Source organism: Phyllobates terribilis, unplaced genomic scaffold (genome assembly GCF_046119375.1).
Source record: "Phyllobates terribilis strain yellow unplaced genomic scaffold, ASM4611937v1 Scaffold_11__3_contigs__length_659146591, whole genome shotgun sequence".
Taxonomy (NCBI): Eukaryota; Metazoa; Chordata; class Amphibia; order Anura; family Dendrobatidae; genus Phyllobates; species Phyllobates terribilis.
In genome coordinates this window covers 603,870,143-603,891,296 of record NW_027362771.1, presented here as the reverse complement: position 1 = coordinate 603,891,296, position 21,154 = coordinate 603,870,143, and the positions used below count along the sequence as shown (strand labels likewise).

Sequence of the window (21,154 nt, the reverse complement as noted above, 5' to 3'; positions counted from 1 at the left end):
TGCCGGCGTCTTCCCGCTCTGCGGTGTGACGGCTCAGCAGAGGGCGCGGTGTAAAGACGTCACCGCACCCTCTGATCTAAGACATCACAGTCAGGAGCCACGGAAGACACCGGACCTGCTGTGGAGGCACGGGGAGAGGTAAGTATTGTGCCGGGGCCCTGGACACCGCACCGCTCACGGGTCCCATAGCACGGAGGGGTCGCCCGACGGTGAGTGGGCCCCCCTGCCTGCTCAGGGCCCCGGCACTTGCCCGGGTGCGCCGGGTGCTGACGCCGCCCTGATACCCAGGCTCAAGCCTTTGCAGTGACCCTAGTATGTGACCATCCCATCCCTCCAACATTTGCCCCTTTCCATTCTGTAAGGGTGTTCAATCCAAGGGCATAAACTAGTGAGCGAAAAGTGTTTCACCGTACTGGTACCTTGCTCTTGTCGTGCTTTCATACTTGGAAGATTGGAGAAAAAGCTTGAGATAGCCTCAGATCACGATGTGGTCTTTCATAGAATCATAGAATGTTAGAGATGGAAGGGACCTTGAAGGTCATCATGTTAATAATGATGTAGATAAGACAGGACATGTGAAATGTTACTGCGCAAGAAGTGTGTTCGTATTAACAAGATGGATGTCTTCTTTCTTGCCTCTCTATTCTGCTGAAACCTTTCCCATTTCTCTACTTAGTGTGGGAGAAGCAAAATGCCAGGCTACAAGATGTCACAAGCACGTGCCTGGCCATAAATCAGATTTTACCCACTTGTTTGTCCTGCTCTGTCTCCAAAATCCAATTGGAAATACCATTATTGATCCATACACAACTTGGCTTGATCTGAAAATGAACTGAAAGTGCTGTGGAGATTATAGGAACTAACCATGTGATGCCATCAGTTAAGGGACAACTGATAGGGCTAATCATTGGCTTTTGGCTTTAGAATGGTGGAAGCTTTGAGGAAAATTATGGAACTGCTCAATGTACCCTGGTTTCCATTGACCAAAAGTATTAATTGAGTATTGAGTCTAGAAATATGTCTTCTATGAATATATTCTTGGGTGGAGATGATCACTTTCAACCATAGAGACTCGGTCTTGAGAACCGTGGAAAAGAACATTTCCCGGGCAAGAGTGTGAAGCTGACATGGACATGACAATTACTATTCCACTGTCACCTTTTTATTACAAGTGTGTAAAAGATACAATCACTGTGCTTAAATTGTCCTTCTGCCTTTTGCTTTCTCTGACACCTCCTAAGAAGCTTTGATATTATGCCTACAGGCCCTCAGAAGGTGTCACAGACAAGGTCCCATGGTGGAAGACCATGGCTGAAGACAAGAGCTGCTTAAGCACTAGATGACTGACACTGACAATTATCAAGATGGAGTTCCTTCCCTTTCACAGTCGATAAAACAAAAATGTCATGAAAGTTAATTTCAGTATCTTTGATTATCCTTAATGAGAGGAAGGAAGTTGAACAAGAACGTTCCTCTCAGGTTATGCAAGTGGGGATGTAGGAAACTAGACCATGGGGGCCTTCAACTGGATAACTAAGTGGATGTAAAAGCATTGGACAGTTATGACTACCATTTAGGAAGGGGGTGAAAGAAAGGCATTTTATGGAAGGGTTTAATTCAATGGCGTAATTTGAAGCTTGTAAGCCCCAATGCAAATTCTACATCAGGGCCCCAAAGTTTTCTGTCCATATGGGCGAACCGGATCTATGGGCTCCCTGGACCAAATGCGTCTGCAAGCAACGCACCCAATAGAGTTGGAGTCTTGGTTATTCGAGAATTGTGATCTGAATTCTGTTCTTATCTGTGCAGGTTCCTTGTTTCGGTCTACTGAACAGAGGAGGTTAAGGTCCTAGTTGGATGAGTAAGGGCAGATTCTGGAAATATTGAAGTTGGAGAGGTGATAAAAGTTGGAGAGTGGAAAGGACTGACCAGAAGCTAAAGAGACAGATATAGGAAGGATTCTTTGGGTCCTCCACCACCTTTGAGACCTAGTGGGCCTCCATGGCACAACCTCACTGGTGACCTTTCAGTGACTTTTCAGCCATTTGTCTAAACCACCCAATGCACATGCAGCTTTACTGAACATACATTTTTTTCTGAATAGAGACATGGGAGTGAGTCATGCCCAACAGTCAAACCTTTCTCTTTTTTTGACATATGCCATTGGAGTAAAGTTGGGACAACCCAACATGGGTTAGATGGTTGACCATTCCAGGTTCAGGTGTCTAAACTCTATTGTTTTATGCCCACCGTAAGAGATCTCCAGGCTCAGCAGTTCAATAACTCCCAGAAACTTGAGCGGACAAGGCCATATAAACATGGCTACAGTAAAGTGTCAGTCATAAGGGGGTTATCAAGGCCTGCCATATTTTTTGCCAAGGGTCTCCACTAACCCTGTACCTAATAACCTATTCTCAGTAATCCAGGGCACTTTTGCCTCCTACAATATTTTTCTTAATGCATAGTTCCTTTGAATAAAACGTTTTCTGTAGATTACAGACAGATTTTCACATTACAGTGGAGGCTTTGAAATGAATTATGATTGTAGAGTGAAGGGTTACTGGAGACTCGGGTGTAGTGGAAAGTAATGGAAAGTGCTGATGTGGCAGAACAGCGAGGGGCTCTATGCACTGTGTGCTCCCAGGAATCTGCATTTACTGACCTCACTGTCTCTTATATTATAGAAACTATGGTTACAAAATGAAAAAAATGATTTATTTTAATAATCAATGACATATTGATATTTATTAGACTTTTAAAAAATAATTGTAAAAGTAATTGTTGCATTGGCCGGGAATCGAACCCGGGCCTCCCGCGTGGCAGGCGAGAATTCTACCACTGAACCACCAATGCTCACATGGGGTCACCAATGCTCACATGAGGTCACCTATGATTCCTGACATGCGTAGCCTAATTCACAAAGACGGAACCAGTTGAATTTTTGACGTGTGATTACGGAACTCTGAGGTCCACAATGTGACCTCATTCTCCTGCCTTAAAGCATGTTCACACTGCATCTTTTTCTGGAGGTCAAAAACCTCCATTTTTCAAAGTAAAAGACACTTTACATATCGCTAATTTTATCTGTAGTTTTGAAAACCTGAAGCGTTTTTTTTTTTAAGTTTTATTTTAGTGTTTTTGATTATTTCTTGAACCCCTTTTTCATTTTACTTTTTTTTTCTGACATTTTTTTTTAAGCGTTTTTTTTTTCAGTATTTTTTAAAATCAATGTAGAAAACACTTAAGTTTTTAAATCGAAAACGCTGACAAAATGTTGAAAAAAGTCCACAAACGACTTCTGGGCATCTCTTTCCTCTTCCCATTTGACTTCTACAATAAAGTACAGATCATCTTCTTGCCGGAAGATGCCAGAAGAACGGACATGTCACTTCTTTTACATGTTTGCTGTCTTTTAAAGCCTGCACTTATGAACAGTAGGCTGTTTTCTCATACAAATTAAAGAAGTTGTCCGGCCGATCAGACATTGATGCCCTATCCTATGGATAGGATGAATGTAAAAGTAGTGGACAACTTCTTATATTCTTTATTTGGTTTTACTGGCACTATTTCCTACTTTTCTTGAAAAAAATGCCGGAAAAAGATTCAATGTCAACCAGAGTTGCGGCCAAAGTCGTCCCAGACCGGACAATGGCCGAAGTTCTCTAGGTTTCCTCCCAGGCTCCATCTAGGAACCCATTATGCACTTTTGATAGGCAACCGGGGGAGAATCCTTTGAGGATGGGACAACGTGATCATTATGATATCTAAAAAAAATGTATAACAGAAGTACAGAAACCTTTTAAGACTATATTACCAACGGGGTGCTTCCACCAACCCTCTCTGCTACAAGTGCGGGCCACTTGGTGGAGGAACAAGCATTGGACACTCTTGACCAAGGAGGCGGTGAGTGATAGCACACACATGGAAGAGCCTTATCGTAAAGCCGGCCAAACATATGAGATGGCTGTCAGCCAGTCGTTCCACCGACAGCCATTTCGACCACACACAGGAACGTTCATTCAGACGAGCGCTCCAGTGTTCACTATGAGAGTGCTGCCGAGAGAACAAATCAAATGGCAGTCCGAATTTGGACATGTCTGATCGACACCTCCTCCGACGTTCAGTTGTCCAGGGCCCCATACACATTAGACTGTTGGCCAAACGTATCGATATCGGTGAGTTTGGCCGACATTAGTCTACTGGGGGCTTCAGTTTTGCTCTTGGGTCAGGTCTACATCACTGATCTGAGTCAATCTCTTTGTTGTCCTAAATAAAACAAAGCTATTTTCTCTTTCTTTTTTTCAGCAGCAATTTGGGGGTTTATAAGATGTTCTAGATGTTATCCCAAGTAATGTTAACAGGAGCTTGAAAGTTAAAACTCCAATAGGAACTATTTTGTAGTAAAGCTAGTGGTTGTCTGTCTGATTTTTCCATATACAGTACAGACTACCTCTTGAAGCTCATCAAGAGAATGCCAAGAGTGTGCAAAGCAGTCATCAAAGCAAAAGGTGGCTACTTTGAAGAACATAGAATATAAGACATATTTTCAGTTGTTTCACACTTTTTTGTTAAGTATATAATTCCACATGTGTTAATTCATAGTTTTGATGCCTTCAGTGTGAATGTACAATTTTCATAGTCATGAAAATACAGAAAAATCTTTAAATGACAAGGTGTGTCCAAACTTTTGGTCTGTACTGTAGACGTGTAAGAAAAAGAGCGCTCCTAGTTGGCTAACTCCCATGAAAGCTGCGTTACTTCACTCCTCTTCGGTTTCCTTTCTACTCAGCATTTACTACATGACAATGACTAGAATGTGTTGGGAAGTGCGGCAGGATCATGGTGAAATTGTCTCTCTCACCTCTTCCCTCTCTTCACACCTTCCCACACTTCACAGAAGAGTGACTGAACCAAATGGCCAAGGGTATGACTACAGGAACTCTTAAGATTCTGCAAAGTGTCCAAGGACTCACCATACTGACATTTATAGGGTCGATGTATAGTGACGGAAGTAAGAGGTCAAAAGTTTGAATGGCTGAAAAAAATTACAAAGATTTGCATATTCGGATCTCCTAAGCCTCAATGGTTTCCTGAAGGCATCACAAATGTGGGTTCACTATCGGTTCATTGTCGGTGAGATTTAACATTGAGTTATCCCGGAAATTGTTTTTCTCTTGTGAACTGCTGCTTGGGGTATTTTTTTTAGGAATTCAGCCAAATTTGCCAAATCAATTTGGCCAAATTGAAAAATTTGCAGTTCGCTTCAAACAAATCATCTAAGTCTGGCCATACACAGTAGATGGCTCTTGGCCAAACGATGCTTTGGCTGATTGTTTGGAAGACATCTATCTCAGGGGACTACCATACCAAGAAGCGCTTGTCCGGCCGAGAGCTCCAGGGTTCTCCATGAGAAAGCTGACTGACACATCGGCCGGTGGCTTATCTCAGGGAGAACAATGCAATTGATTGTCCAAAATACGACATGAACAATCGACATCTCTCCCGACCATCAGTTGATTGGCGCCACCATACATATTAGACCACCAACAGAACCCGTCCATGTCGACAGAATCAACATAGTGATGATGTGGCAGAGAGATCCTGACACTGACAGCGGACCGTGCTGTATACACCCTGCCCATGCATAGACGGAAGAAGACACGAACGCACACGTATATCTGTGTAATAGAAGACCTAGAATAATACTGTACAAAATATTACAAAAAATACATATATAAAAAAAAAAGCTACTGCATTGGCCGGGAATCGAACCCGGGCCTCCCGCGTGGCAGGCGAGAATTCTACCACTGAACCACCAATGCTTAGATGACTAGCACAAGCTTTCAAAAAGCTTTGAAAAAGATCAACACTGAATTCCTATACAAAAACTGACAATTCCGGAGGGGTTTCTTATAGTTGGCAGTTGATGTCCTGCATAACAAGCACACTGTACCTGGAGTTTCACCAGCCGATCCTAAGGGCCCACACATCGGGCGGCTGATGGACAGTCTGAAAAGAGATTCTCCAGGAGTCGGATTTGCTGCAGATGTTTCTGGAGACTGGTAAAGCGATGGGAAGTAAAATGGTTCCACAGGACGCAAATCTTTTCATGGCCAAGCTTGAAAGTGACTTTTTTTCCTCATGTCCCATCAGGCCTCTGGCCTCCTGTCGTTTCATTGACGACATTTTAATCATCTGGACGGGGTCTGAGCAACAGCTGAAGACGTTCCATGAACACTTTAATCAATTTCATCCCACCATCAACCTAACACTCAACTACCCCTGTATAGTGTTGAGCGAGCATGCTCGACACTGCTCGGTACTCGCCCGAGCATCACGCTACTCGGGATGTTCGGCGAGCACCGAGCATTTCCGGGTTACTCGGGCGGGAGCTCGGGTCTCCGCCCTGCATGTTTGGCGCTGTTTACAGAGCCAATGAACATGCAGGGATTGCCAGCCAGTCACTGTAATGCCACAGCCATGTTGTTTGTGGGCATTACAGTGATTGGCTGGCCGCACAGCGTCACCTCGAGTATTTAAAACCGGGCGCCGCCATCTTGGACACAGTCGCTCCGGATCAGACAGTGTATGGACAGCGCTGCTGATTTAGGGAGAGATATATCCTGCGAAATAGTTAGTGTAGGGTCTGTAAAGGCTGCCAGATCAAACAAACAGTCCTTCTCAGGACTAATATCCATCCCAGATACCAGGCAGGCAGGCTGTATAGGAGACGCAGTGGTTATACCAGCAAACCCTGAATTACAGTCCTGTGTGCTCCTGTTGCTGAAATTGCTGGACATAGCTCCAGGTCTCAGGGTCCAGGAAAAATCAGTTTTTTTTCATCGAAATCCTCTTTTTTTTTTTTCCTTCCTCACATTGTACAAATACCGATCTTATTAACCTTTTGGTGTCCCACCCCCCAAAAAAATAAAATAAATAAATAGAGAAATAGAAGTGTGGTTTTGCAGTTCCACGGTTCAAACCTCTGTATTATCCACTTTTGGGCCATTTTTACCTAAATAAAACCAGTTTGAGTGTGTCGCTCACTGTTCAACCGCAAATATATCTATTTAAAAAAGTCTGGTATACACCAGTAAATTATAACTGTGGTGTTGCCGTTCCACGGTAAAAAATCTCTATTATCCTGCTTTTGGCATTTTTTGCCGCAAAGAAAAACAGTAATAGTGTCTCCTGATTGTTCAGACACAAATATATCTGTTTAAAAGAGTCTGGTATACACCAGTAAATTATAACTGTGGTTTTGCCGTTCCACGGTGAAAAATCTCTATTATCCTGCTTTTGGCATTTTTTGCTGTAAAAATTTTTTTTTAATAGTGTCTCCCTGATTGTTCAGACACAAATATATTTGTTGAAAATAGTCTGGTGTAGACCAGAGAAATAGAAGTGTGGTTTTGCAGTTCCACGGTTCAAACCTCTGTATTATCCACTTTTGGGCCATTTTTACCTAAAAAAAACAGTTTGAGTGTGTCGCTCACTGTTCAGCCGCAAATATATCTATTTAAAATTGTCTGGTATACACCAGTAAACAATAACTGTGGTTTTGCCATTCCACGGTAAAAAATCTCTATTATTCAGCTTTTGGTATTTTTTCCGTAAAGAAAATCAGTAATAGTTTCTCCCTGATTGTTCAGATTGTTTAAAAGAGTCGGGTGTAGGCCAGAGAAATAGGTTCTAATCTACTTTTATTACCTTTTTTCCATTGAAAGTGCGAGTGTAAGCTATTTTACTTCCTTGCGCCCACGATGCATTTTTAATGCGTTTGTGCAGCGTTTTTGCAGCTGCGGAAACGCTGCAGAAACACATTAAAAACGCATGGTAGAAGGTCTGCCATGTTCCCCAATGATAATCCGCATGTGCTGTGCACATGCTGCGGAAATTTCCGCTGCGGATTAACATTGCGGAAAAAAACGCAGCACTACCAATTATTTTGCGGAAGTGCTGCGTTTTCGCCGCCATTGACTTGCATTGGAACACACCAATTCCGCAAGACTGCATCTGTACTTGCGTAATTGGTAGGTTCTAATGTGCGGGTGGTACCCGGGTGTAGATGAGAGGAGAGTCTCATCCACACCCAGGTACCATTAAAAAATCTGTAAAAAAAAGAATAAAATAAAAAATAAATGTATATTTCCCTTCCGGCGGCCCGCGCTGCGCTCCTGCTTGCTTCCCGGCACTTTGCAGTGGATTGAAGGACCTGCACTTACGTCAGAGTCATGTGACGGGTCACGCGACGCTGATGTCGGCAGGTCTTTCAATCCACCGCTGCGGGCACTGAGCGAAGCAAGCCAGCGCGGCCATCGGAGGGTAAGTATATATTTATTTTTTTATTTTTAACCACTCTCTCGGGTCACACTATATAAATCCATGCAGTTTGCATGGATTTATATAGTGTGACCTAGTTGTCACAAGCACTTTCCAAGTGCCAGGGAGATGCAGAAACGCTCAGGAAAAAATCCTGAGCATTTCTGCATCGTGGGCACACAGCCTTACAATGGGCAAGGCGCGTGGCAAGGGACGTTAAACTGGACGTTCTGGTAATGGTGCGTGTAGAGGACGGGGCCGTGGCCAAGGTGAAAATGTGCCACAACCGTCAGCCACATCTTCTTGCTCCCACTTCTTGACCGAATTACTAGGGAAGCACAGAACAACACCAGTATTGCGAACTGATCAGTGTGAACAGGTTATTAATTGGATAGCAGATAATTCTTCCAGTTACCTGGGCACCACTAACTCCGGTCTGTCTTCCACACGGTCAAATCTTAGTAGCCGTGAGTCTCGACCGCATACTCCTCCTCACCCTGATGCTCCTTCCTTCCACTATGCCGAGTGTCGTCAGACAGCAACTGATCCAACACTTGGACACTGAAGAGCTGTTCGCTGGTCCATTTCCAGATGTGTGTCCCTCGCCTGGTCCGCTTGAAGTGATGGAAGAGGAGATCCCATGTAGCGATGCCCAAATATTTGAACAGCCACGGCCAGAGGAAGTCGACGCTGGCAATTTGTCACAAGAGGTGGACGATGACGAGACACAATTGCCAGGAAGTGAGGAGGAGGATCGTGGTGCGCAAGTGGAAGAGGAGAAGGTGTTGGATGATCTAGGAACTGACGCAACATGACAGGAGGACATGCAGAGTGAGGCCAGCAGCACACAGGGGGAGGGAGGCAGAGTACCCCAACAGACAGGAAGAAGCAGTGTGGTGGCCGCACACAGATGGCAGGCAACAGTTCCCCGTAACACCAACACGAGGGACGTTGCCAGTACAACCTGTAGGTCTTCCAGAGTCTGAAATTTTTTTTAAAGACTCTGCTGATAACCCCAAAAAGGCCATTTGTACCACCTGCCATGCCAGCATCAGCAGGGGTGACAAAACTACCAGTCTGACCACCACCAGCATTATCAGGCACATGGCAGCAAAGCACCTGACTTTGTGGGGTGAACCCTAGGGTCCACGACCAGCGTCAGCGGGTGTCACCACTGCTTCTTCTGCTGTTGTGCGTGTAATAGAACCCCCTGTTGTGCGTGCAAGGCAATCCCCTGTCCATACAGAATGCAAAGATGCCCCCTCCTCTCAGTCTTCACTTGTTATGGCAGTTTCTCAAGAAACAGCATCAACGTCCACGTCCCACCGCAGCGTTCAATTGGCCATATCCCAGACCTTTGAACGAAAGCGGAAATTCGCAGCCAACGCCCCACAGGCCACAGTCCTAAATTCGCACATTTCACGACTGCTTGCGTTGGAAATGCTGCCTTTTAGGCTGGTGGAGACGGAATCCTTCCGCAACCTTATGGCGGTGGCCGTCCCTCAGTACTCCGTCCCCAGCCGACACTATTTTGCCCGGTGTGCCATCCCCGCACTACACAAGCATGTGTCCCAAAGCATCTGCCGTGCCCTCAACAACGCAGTTACTGGGAGAGTCCACCTAACATTTGACACGTGGACAAGTGCTTGTTGCCAGGGAGGGTACATCTCCCTGACGTCACACTGGGTAAACATAGTGGAAGCCGGGACCCAGTCGGACCTTGGGACGGAACACATCCTCCCCACACCGAGGATTGCGGGCCCTATGTCAGTCAGAGTTGCCCCCACAGTGTACAGCTCCTGCGCGTCATCCTCCTCCTCCTCCTCATGTTCAGCCTCCATCTCAGATATCACCACATCAGTTACAAGCTGGAAGCACTGCAGTACTGCCTCCGCCAAGCGGCAACAGGCTGTGCTGAAACTCATAAGCTTAGGTCATAAACCTCACACTGCTTGTGAGTTGCCGACAGCTCTGAAAGAGCAGGCAGATCTGTGGATGAGACCGCAGAACCTCCATCCAGGCATGGTCGTGTGTGACAATGACCGTAACCTGGTGGCGGCTCTGAGGCGAGGCGAGATCACACACGTATCATGCCTGGCTCATGTGCTTAACCTCGTGGTTCAGTGGTTTCTTAAATCGTACCCTGAGTTGCCAGATCTGCTCGTCAAAGTACGCCGCCTGTCAGCTCATTTTCAGAAGTCGGCTACAGCTTCCGCCACCCTTGCTGTGTTGCAACAGCGTTTGCAGCTTCCGTCACACCGACTGGTGTGTGATGTCCCCACACGTTGGAACTCTACCCTCCACATGTTGCAAAGGATTTGTGAGCAGAAGAGAGCAGTTGTGGTGTACCAGCTGCAACAAGGCCGTTGATAATCAGGTCAGACTCCACACATAAGACTTCAGGAGTGGACCTGGATGTCTGACATATGTACCATCTTGAAAAACTTTGAGGAGTCCACCAAGATGGTGAGTGGCGTTGACGCCATCATTAGCGTCAGCATTCCACTTGTCTGTCTTTTGCAACGCTCTCTGCAGAGAATTAAAGAGGAGGCATTGCAGCCAGAGTATGATGAGATGGATCAAGAAGCCGTAGTGGGCGATTACACACAGCCCAGCCTCATCTCATCCCAACGTGCATTGGGGGACAATGAGGGAGAAGAGGGGGAGGAGGAGGAAGAACAGGAGCTTGTATCATGTGCTGTAGACGGTAGCACCTGTTCAACTGTCATACCGTCGGTTCAGCGTGGGTGGCCTGAGGACAGGGGGGAGGAGGCTGACTTTATGTTACGCTGCCTTAACCGTGACCCTCGCGTTGTCAAAATGTTGGATGACAGTCATTACTGGTTGGTGACACTTTTAGACCCCCGCTACAAGGAGAACTTTCACTCTCTTATTCCTGAGGTGGAGAGGTCTACAAAAATGGGGCAGTACCAGAAGGCCCTTGCTGCAGAACTGTTAAAAAAATTCCCATCTGAACACGCTAGCGGCAGAGGTCACAGTTCGTTGCCCAACCAAGGCGTACATGCGAGAGAGACGCAACTCCAATCCAGCAGAGGCAGGGGAAAACTGTCAACGTTCTGGGACAGTTTTCTCAGACCCTCCCTTCGGACAGACCCTGAGGCGCGGGGTACTCTCACAAGGAGTGGAAAGTTTCAAAAGGGAGTACCTTGCTGACCGTACCAGCATCCTCCGTGATTCCTCTGTGCCTTTTAATTATTGGGTATCCAAGCTGGACACTTGGAATGAACTCGCTCTGTACGCCTTGGAGGTCCTGGCCTGCCCTGCCGCTAGCTTGTTATCGGAGCGTGTTTTTAGTGCCGCTGGGGGAATTATAACTGATAAGCGCACTCGCCTGTCAACTGACAATGCTGACAAGCTGACCCTTATCAAAATGAACAAGGGCTGGATTGGGCCAGACTTCTCATCACCACCAAATGACAGCAGAGTAACATAAAGTCAAATCCACTGTGTTATTTCGGGAGGTGTATTCACATGCACCGCTTCACACCCACAAATGGGTATACGCTTCCTCATTTCGGCTGTTTTATGTTCTACTCCTTATCCTCAGCCTCCACCACCACTATACCACTAGGGTGAACGTGGTCCATGTTGCCATTATTGAAAGCTCCTCCGTCCTTATTTTTGTCAGCTTTTGCTTGGAAGGCATAAGCAAAGACTGTGGGAGACCCACTCACCAATAATGGGATTAATATTTTTAAGATGCTGTACTGCATGGCTCTTGTAAGGGGCATTAAAACCATCTTGTTAAGCTACTGCGACCTCCACCACTTTTCCAAGGGGCATTAAAACAGTTTTGTTAAGCTACGGCGACCTCCACGTCTCTTCCAAGGGGCATTAAAACCATCTTGTTAAGCTACTGGGACTTCCATGTCTCTTCCGAGGGGCATTAAAAGCGTCTTGTTAAGCTACTGGGACCTCCACGTCTCTTCCAAGGGGCATTAAAGGCGTCTTTTTAAGCTACTGCAACCTCCACCACTTTTCCAAGGGGCATTAAAATCGTCTTGTTAAGCTACTGCGACCACCACCACTTTTTCAAGGGGCATTAAAACCGTCTTGTTAAGCTACTGCGACCTCCACGCCTCTTCCGGGGGGCATTAACAGCGTCTTGTTAAGCTACTGCGACCTCCACATCTCTTCCGAGGGGCATTAAAACCATCTTGTTAAGCTACTGTGACCTCCACCACTTTTCCAAGTGGCATTAAAACAATCTTGTTAAGCTACTGCGACCTCCACGTCTCTTCCGAGGGGCATTAAAACCGTCTTGTTAAGCTACTGGGACCTCCACGTCTCTTCCGAGGGGCATTAAAAGTGTCTTGTTAAGCTACTGGGACCTCCACGTCTCTTCCAAGGGGCATTAAAACCGTCTTGTTAAGCTACTGCGACTTCCACCACTTTTCCAAGGGGCATTAAAACCGTCTTGTTAAGCTACTGCGACCTCCACCACTTTTTCAAGGGGCATTAAAACCGTCTTGTTAAACTACTGCGACCTCCACGTCTCTTCCAAGGGGCATTAAAACCATCTTGTTAAGCTACTGCGACCTCCACGTCTCTTCCGAGGGGCATTAAAACCATCTTGTTAAGCTACTGTGACCTCCACCACTTTTCCAAGGGGCATTAAAACCATCTTGTTAAGCTACTGCAACCTCCACGTTTCTTCTGAGGGGCATTAAAACTGTCTTGTTAAGCTACTGGGACCTCCACGTCTCTTCCGAGGGGCATTAAAAGCATCTTGTTAAACCACTCTGAACTCCACAGTTCTTCCAAGGGGCATTGAAATGTTGTTTTTAATTACCTCTAACCTCCACGACTCTTCGAACGTGCATTGCATTTCCTCCTAATTTTTGGCAACTTTTGCTTGGAAGGCATAAGCAAAGACTATGGAGACCCACTCCCCAATAATGGGAATAATGTTTGTAAGATGCTGTACTGCATGGCTCTTGTAAGGGGCATTGCAAGTTCCTCCATCCTAATTTTTGGCAGCTTTTGCTTGGAAGGCATAAGCAAAGACTATGGGAGACCCACTCCCCAATAATGGGAATAATGTTTGTAATATGCTGTACTGCATGGCTCTTGTAAGGGGCATTGCAAGTTTCTCTGTTCTAATTTTTGGCAGCTTTTGCTTGGAAGGCATAAGCAAAGACTATGGGAGACCCACTCCCCAATAATGGGAATAATGTTTTTAAGATGCTGTACTGTATGGCTCTTGTAAGGGGCATTAAAACCGTCTTGTTAAGCTACTGCGACCTCCACCACTTTTCCAAGGGGCATTCAAACCGTCTTGTTAAGCTACTGTGACCTCCACCACTTTTCCAAGGGCATTAAAACCGTCTTGTTAAGCTACTGCGACCTCTACGTCTCTTTTCCCGAGGGGCAATAAAACCATCTTGTTAAGCTACTGTGACCTCAACCACTTTTCCAAGGGGCATTAAAGCCATCTTGTTAAGCTACTGCGACCTCCACGACTCTTCCAACGGGCATTGCATTTCCTCCTAATTTTAGTCAGCTTTTGCTTTTCAATGCATAGGTGAATACTAAGGGAGACCCACTCCCCAATAATGGGTAGAAGGTTTTTAGTACGCTGTAATCCACGTCTGTTTCAAGGGGCATTGCAGTTCCTCATAATTTTTGGAAAGCCTTACATTCACTGCTTAGGCCAACAGTGCACAGGAGACCCAGTTGCTATAAATGGAAAAAATGGTTTAGTTAAGGCCCTCTGACTTCCATGTCACTTCCAAGAGGCATTAGAGTGCCTCTAAATTTTTGGTAGGCATTGCACTCACTGTATGCCCTATAACTGTGTAGCCGAACCGCTCCTTTTGGTACAGAAACATATCCTACAAGACATGTGTGGTTGACTGGCCTGATATTGATGTGAATGGTCCCTGTTCCTCCTGCTCTTTCTCCTTTGCCACCACCTCATCCATCATTTATCACCTGAAGCTTTGTTTTAACGGGAGTCATAGAACTGGGATAGTAGCAGGAAAACATCCAGCAATCCTCGGAGGAGGTAGGATCTGCGCCAAAACGCTGACCACCTCAGGCCTAGCCGCTACTACATACATACGCTTGCATTCCAAGAAAACAAAGCAGATGCTAACTTCTATCACCATCATCATGCTCCTCACCTTGGCACTCTCAACTCCCCTGATGGAGAAGCCAGGGCCCACCGGAGGAGTCTGGTTCTCTGGTGGGCTCGTCCAATGCTAGCCTAAAGCAGGCCAGGCTAAGAAAAGTGTGTGGGAAGGTGGCAGGAGAAATAGGGGCGGCAGGGGACCGTTTATGGACACCCGGCCACCCCCAGGCGGCTGGGGAGTGTGTGTGGACACCCGGCCATGGGGCGGACGGGGACCGAGTATGGACACCCGGCCGCCCCCTGGCGGCTGGGGACCGAGCGTGGACACCCGGCCGCCAGGCGGCTGGGGACTGAGTATGGACACCCGGCCGCCCCCTGGCGGCTGGGGACCGAGCGTGGACACCCGGCCGCCGGGCGGCTGGGGACTGAGTATGGATACCTCGCTGCCGAAGCAGCCATGAGGTAGTGGCCAGCTTCGGCCTCCTTTAAACTAAAAGGCCCCATTTCAAGTGAAAGCTAGCAGTATGATATTGTAGTCTGAGGGTGGGTGGTGGTTGGCTGCATATTTGCGCTTGCATTGCAAGGAATGGTGGAGGTACAATTGAACACTGCCCTGGGACAAGAACTTGCACGGGGATAGTTGCAAGTCTGCATCTTCTGATGCGGCAAGGATCACTTCTGATGGGCACACTTTTAGGCAGTGACCTGGGAGTCAGAGATCCTTCCAGGGGTCTTCCCCATGCTGTTCCCATGTCTTTTCAGCACTGTATGCATGTGTCACACAGCACATGGCCAGATAAGATTGTAAAATGTTAAAATGACATTTCCCGGTGAATGCATTTGCCATGGTTGAAAGCAATACAAAAGTGCAAAAACGCATAAAAAATGCTACTTGTGAACATAGCCCAAGGTGTGGAGGAGTATTTTTGCTTTTGGTTATTTATTTTACCTTATACACAAGTCTTTACCCTGGAAAGGAACTTCCTTAACATATTTCACAAGAAAGCTGTTTCAGTTTCGTTTTTGAACGTTTTATTATGAGCCTGTAAAAGTGGCTTAATACCTCTGACCACGTTGTTGACAGCAGTGACCTGGGGGTCAGAAATACTTCCTGGGGAGAACCCCATGCTGTCCCCATGTCTTTTGAGCACTGTCACTATCGTTTTGGGCACTTCTTAGGCTTTTAAAAGACTGCCGGGGGTGCAACCGCAAAAATGCTCGGGTCTCCCATAGACTAACATTGGGCTCGTTGCTCGGGTCGAGCACCCGAGTATCACGGCGAGCTCGGCCCGAGCTTCGAGCACTCGAGCATTTTAGTGCTCGCTCAACTCTACTCCTGTACTGAAATTAACTTTTTTATAAAAAAAAAAAAGCTTCTGCATTGGCCGGGAATCGAACCCGGGCCTCCCGCGTGGCAGGCGAGAATTCTACCACTGAACCACCAATGCTTAGATGACAAAAACAAACTTTCAAAATGTTTTGAAAAAGAATCAAAACTGAATTCCAATACAAAAACTGACAATTCTGGAGGGGTTTCTTATAGTTGGCAGTTGATCTCCTGCATAACAAGCACATTGTACCTGGAATTTCACCAGCCGATCCTAAGGGCCCACACATCGGGCGGCTGATGGACAGTCTGAAAAGAGATTCCCCAGGAGTCGGATTTGCTGCAGATGTTTCTAAATCTTAAACAACTAATCTGCCCTGAATTGTGAAGACTTTCCTGCAGCTTTTACAGATTTCCATAGTGAAGTGAAATAAAAAATAATCTATTAAAAAAAAATCAAAACTTTAGGATCGGATACTTTTCACAGCGAGGACTCGAGGTTTGCTATCCGCAGCTTCAATGGCTGGATGTGCGATTTACCAGCGGTGTTTGCTGCTGTAACGACCTCTCTGGATTTCGCTGTGATATCTAGTGGTTGTCAGTCTGATTTTTCCATATAGGCGTGTAAGGAAATGAGCGCGCCTAGTTGGCTAACTCCCATGAAACCTCTTCGGTTTCCTTTCTGCTCAGTATTTACCCCATGACAATGACTAGAATGTGTTGGGAAGTGCGGCAGGATCATGGTGAAAATGTCTCCTCACCTCTTCCCTCTCCTCACACCTTCCCACACTTCCCTGAAGAGTGACTGAACCAAATGGCCAAGGGTAAGACCATGGAAACTCTTAAGATTCTGCAAAGTGTCCAAGGACTCACCATACTGACATTTATAGGGTTAATGTATAGTCAGAGGTCGAAAGTTTGAATGGCTGAAAAAAATTACAAAAATTTTGCATTCGGATCTCTTAACCCCTTAACGACTGCCATAACGTATTTTTACGGCCGCAGTTAAAGGTACTTATTCCTCAGCGCCGTGAAAAAGCGACACTGAGGAATAAGGCTGTAGCGATCCCCAGAGTCAGAAATTCTCCGGGTTCTCAGCTACTGGGGGACCCTGGAGAATATGATCAGGGCTGGTTTTTCCGGTCCCCGATCATGTGATCACTGTTATTCAGTGAATAACGGGGATCACGAAAAAAAAAGTGTGGCGGTTGTTGCAATGACTTCTCTCTCCTCTGACATGATATACATGTCAGAGGAGAGAGAAATGAAGCCCCCCGAGCGCACTCGGTACCTATACGGTCCCCAGATCTCCCCATGATCGTCCTCCGGCTCCCCGGCATCCTCCTGCAAAAAAAAATGGCGGGTGCATGCGTAGTGCGCCCGCAGAGATTTGCCGGCTGGTGCCCGGCAACAATAGAGAATTTTCTCTATTGGTTCCATTTGATCACTGTGATAAACCCTATCACAGTGATCAAAAGAAAAAAAATAATAAATCAAAACCCCCTTTGTCCCCCCCCTTAGGTAGATAAAAATAATAAAATAAAAAATATATTTTTTTCCCATTCTTTGCAGTTAGGGTTAGGGTTGGGTTAAGGTTAGGGTTGGGTTAAGGTTAGGGTTGTGTTAGGATTAGGGTTGTATTAGGGTTAGGATTAGGGTTAGAGTTGTGTTAGGGTTAGGGTTGTGTTAGGATTAGGTTGTATTAGGGTTAGGATTAGGGTTAGAGTTGTGTTAGGGTTAGGGTTGTGTTAGGATTAGGGTTGTATTAGGGTTAGGATTAGGGTTAGAGTTGTGTTAGGGTTAGGGTTGTGTTAGGATTAGAGTTGTATTAGGGTTAGGATTAGGGTTAGAGTTGTGTTAGGGTTAGGGTTGCGTTCAAGACTAATGACAATATATTCAACATGGTGACCAAATGTTATCAAAATTCTGTGTCGTACTTCTGGGTTCAAAATGTTCACTATACCCCTTGATAAAATCCTTGAGGGGTGTAGTTTCCAAAATGGGGTCACTTGGGGGTGTTTCCACTGTTTAGGCACATCAGGGTCTCTCCAAACGCAACATGGCGTCCGCTCTCAATTCCAGCCAATTTTGCATTCAAAAAGTCACACAGTGCTCCTTGCCTTCCGAGCCCTGCCGTGCGCCCAAACAATGATTTTTCCCCATATATGGGGTATCGGCGTACTCAGGAGAAATTGCACAATAACATGCATGGTGCAATTTCTCCTGTTACTCTTCTGAAAATGCAAAATTGGAGGCTGAAAAACATTTCTGTGGGAAAAATGTGAAAATGTTATTTTTACTGCTCAATGTTATAAACTTCTGTGAATCACCTGGGGGTTCAAGGTGCTCACCACACATCTAGATAAGTTCCCTGAGGGGTGTAGTTTCTAAAATGGTGTCACTTGTGGGGGGCTTCCACTGTTTAAGCACATCAGGGGCTCCCCAAATGCAACATGGCGTCCGCTAATTATTCAAGCAAATTTTACATTCAAAAAGTCAAATGGCGCTCCTTCCCTTCCGAGCCCTGCTGTGCGCCCAAACAGTGGTTTTTCCCCACATATGAGGTATTGGCTTACTCAAGAGAAATTGCACAACAAATTGTGGGGTCCATTTTCTCCTGTTACCCTTGCCTAAAAATAAAAAAAAATGGGTCTAAAGTAACATTTTTGTGAAAAAAAGTTAAATGTTAATTTTTTTCTTCCTCATTCCAGAAATTCCTGTGAAGCACCTGAAGGGTTAATAAAGTTCTTGAATGTGGTTTTGAGCACTTTGAGGGGTGCAGCTTTTAGAATGGTGTCACTTTTGGGTATTTTCCATCATAAAGGCCCCTCAAAGTCACTTCAAATGTGATGTGGTCCCTAAAAAAATGGTTTTGTAAATTTTGTTGGAAAAATGAGAAATCGCCGGTCAACTTTTAACCCTTATAGCTCTCTAACAAAGAAAAAAATTGGTTCAAAATTGTGCTGATGAAAGGTAGACATGTGGGAAATGTTACATATTACTAATTTGTGTGATTTATCTCTCTGATTTAAGAGCAAAAGAATTCAAATTTTGAAAATTGGTAAATTTTCAAAAATTTTGCCAAATTTCCATTTTTTCTCACCAATAAATGCAAGTCATATTGAATACATTTTACCACTATCATGAAGTACAATATGTCAGGAAAAACAGTCTCATAGTCAGGGAGATCCGTTGAAGCGTTCCAGAGTAATTACCTCATAAAGTGACAGTGGTCAGAATTGTAAAAACTGGCCTGGACATTAAGCACATAATTGGCTCCGTCCTTAAGGAGTTAAGCCTTAATGGCTTCCTGAAGGCATCACAAATGTGGGTTTACAATCGGTTCATAGTCGGTGAGATTTAACATTTTGTTATTTTGAAATATATTGATATTATTTTTCTCTTGAGAACTGCTGCTTGGGGTAAATTTTTTAGGAATTCGCTCAATTTGGCCAAATTGAAAAATTTGTAGTTCGCTTTGAGCAAATCGTGTAAGGCTGACCATGCACAGTAGATGGCTCTTAGCCAAACGATGCTTTGGCTGATTGTTTGGAAGACATCCATCTCAGGGGACTACCATACCAAGAAGCGATTGTCTGGCCGAGAGCTCCAGGGTTCTCCATGAGAAAGCTGACTGACACATCGGCCGTTGGCTTATCTCAGGGAGAACAATGCGAACGATAGTCCGAAATTCAACAATTGACATCTCTCCCGACCATCAGTTGATTGGTGCCACCATACATATTAGACCACCAACAGAACCCGTCCATGTCGACAGAATCGACATAGTGATGATGCGGCAGAGAGATCCTGACACTGACAGCGGACCGTGCTGTATACACCCTGCCCATGCATAGACGGAAGAAGACACGAACGCACACGTATATCTGTGTAATAGAAGACCTAGAATAATACTGTACAAAATATTAAAAAATATATATAAAAAATTTCCTGCATTGGCCGGGAACCGAACCCGGGCCTCCCGCGTGGCAGGCAAGAATTCTACCACTGAACCACCAATGCCTAGATGAAGAGCACAAACTTTCAAAAAGCTTTGAAAAAGTTCAACACTGAATTCCCATACATACCTTCTATTCTATAGAGTAGACGTGACCAAAAACTACCAATTCCGGAGGGGTTTCTTATAGTTGGCAGTTGATCTCCTGCATAACAAGCACACTGTACCTGGAGTTTCACCAGCCGATCCTAAGGGCCCACACATCGGGCGGCTGATGGACAGTCTGAAAAGAGATTCCCCAGGAGTCGGATTTGCTGCAGATGTTTCTGGAGACTGGTAAAGCGATGGGAAGTAAAATGGCTCCACAGGACGCAAATCTTTTCATGGCCAAGCTTGAAAGTGACTTTTTTTCCTCATGTCCCATCAGGCCTCTGGCCTACTATCGTTTCATTGACGATATTTTAATCATCTGGACGGGGTCTGAGCAACAGCTGAAGACGTTCTATGAATTGATTTCATCCCACCATCAACCTAACACTCAACTGTTCCTGTACTGAAATTAACTTTTTGGACACCATCATCAAGCTACAGAACAATGAAATAGAGACATCCCTGTACCGGAAGCCAATCGACCGTCCTACATACCTTAAATGAGACAGTTTCCATCCAAAACACATAAAAAACTCTATTGTCTACAGCCAAGCCATCAGATACAATCGGATATGTTCCAACCCTATGGATAGAGACAAACACCTTGATGGCCTCAGAAAGACCTTTTTGAATCAGGGCGACCATCCAAGAAGAATTGAGAACCAGATTACAAGAGCCACCAGAATATCAAGGAATCATCTCCTACATTACAAAACCAAACAAGAAAACAACCCGGTGCCTCTAGTAGTCACCTACAATCCAAATCTGGAGGCGCTAAGGAGAGCTGCACGGAAACTACAACCCTTACTACAAAAAGATGCCCGATTACAATCCATATTTCCAGACCCCCCACTTCTGTGTTTCTGGCAGCCCCCAAATCTAAGAAGCATTATTGTCAGAAGCTCCCTGTCATCTCCTCCAGCTACAGGTACTTTACCGTGCAAACAGAAAAAAATGTAAAACCTGTCCGTTTATAACGACCACAGACAAGATAAAGATCCTCAATTCACATCAGGACTATATGATCCCAGGTACGTTCACCTGTATCACATCTAATGGGGTGTACTTAATTATGTGTACCAAATGTCCATCTGGGGGTCTTTATGTAGGGGAGACAGGGCAAAAACTTAGGACAAGGATGAATTGTCATCGCCAGCCACACAATAAAAGAAAAAAGAATAGATCTACCTGTAGCCAAGCATTTTTGTTCCCCTTATCACAGCATAAAATACATGAAATTACTGGTATTAAAAGGTAACTTCAAATCTCAGAGAGAAAGGAGAGTCTGGGAATATAAACTCAT

General features: G+C 45.4%; 4 non-coding genes across 4 annotated transcripts; all 4 read right to left on the bottom strand.

Annotated features, from left to right (window-relative positions):
* Positions 1-2,782: 2,782 nt before the first annotated feature.
* Positions 2,783-2,853, bottom strand: TRNAG-GCC (transfer RNA glycine (anticodon GCC)). The gene has a single exon. It is a non-coding gene; the product is annotated as a tRNA-Gly (tRNA).
* Positions 2,854-5,751: 2,898 nt separating this feature from the next.
* TRNAG-GCC (transfer RNA glycine (anticodon GCC)) lies at positions 5,752-5,822 on the bottom strand. The gene has a single exon. It is a non-coding gene; the product is annotated as a tRNA-Gly (tRNA).
* A 9,971-nt stretch (positions 5,823-15,793) lies between these two features.
* Positions 15,794-15,864, bottom strand: TRNAG-GCC (transfer RNA glycine (anticodon GCC)). The gene has a single exon. It is a non-coding gene; the product is annotated as a tRNA-Gly (tRNA).
* Positions 15,865-19,695: 3,831 nt separating this feature from the next.
* TRNAG-GCC (transfer RNA glycine (anticodon GCC)) lies at positions 19,696-19,766 on the bottom strand. The gene has a single exon. It is a non-coding gene; the product is annotated as a tRNA-Gly (tRNA).
* Between the last annotated feature and the right edge of the window lie 1,388 nt (positions 19,767-21,154).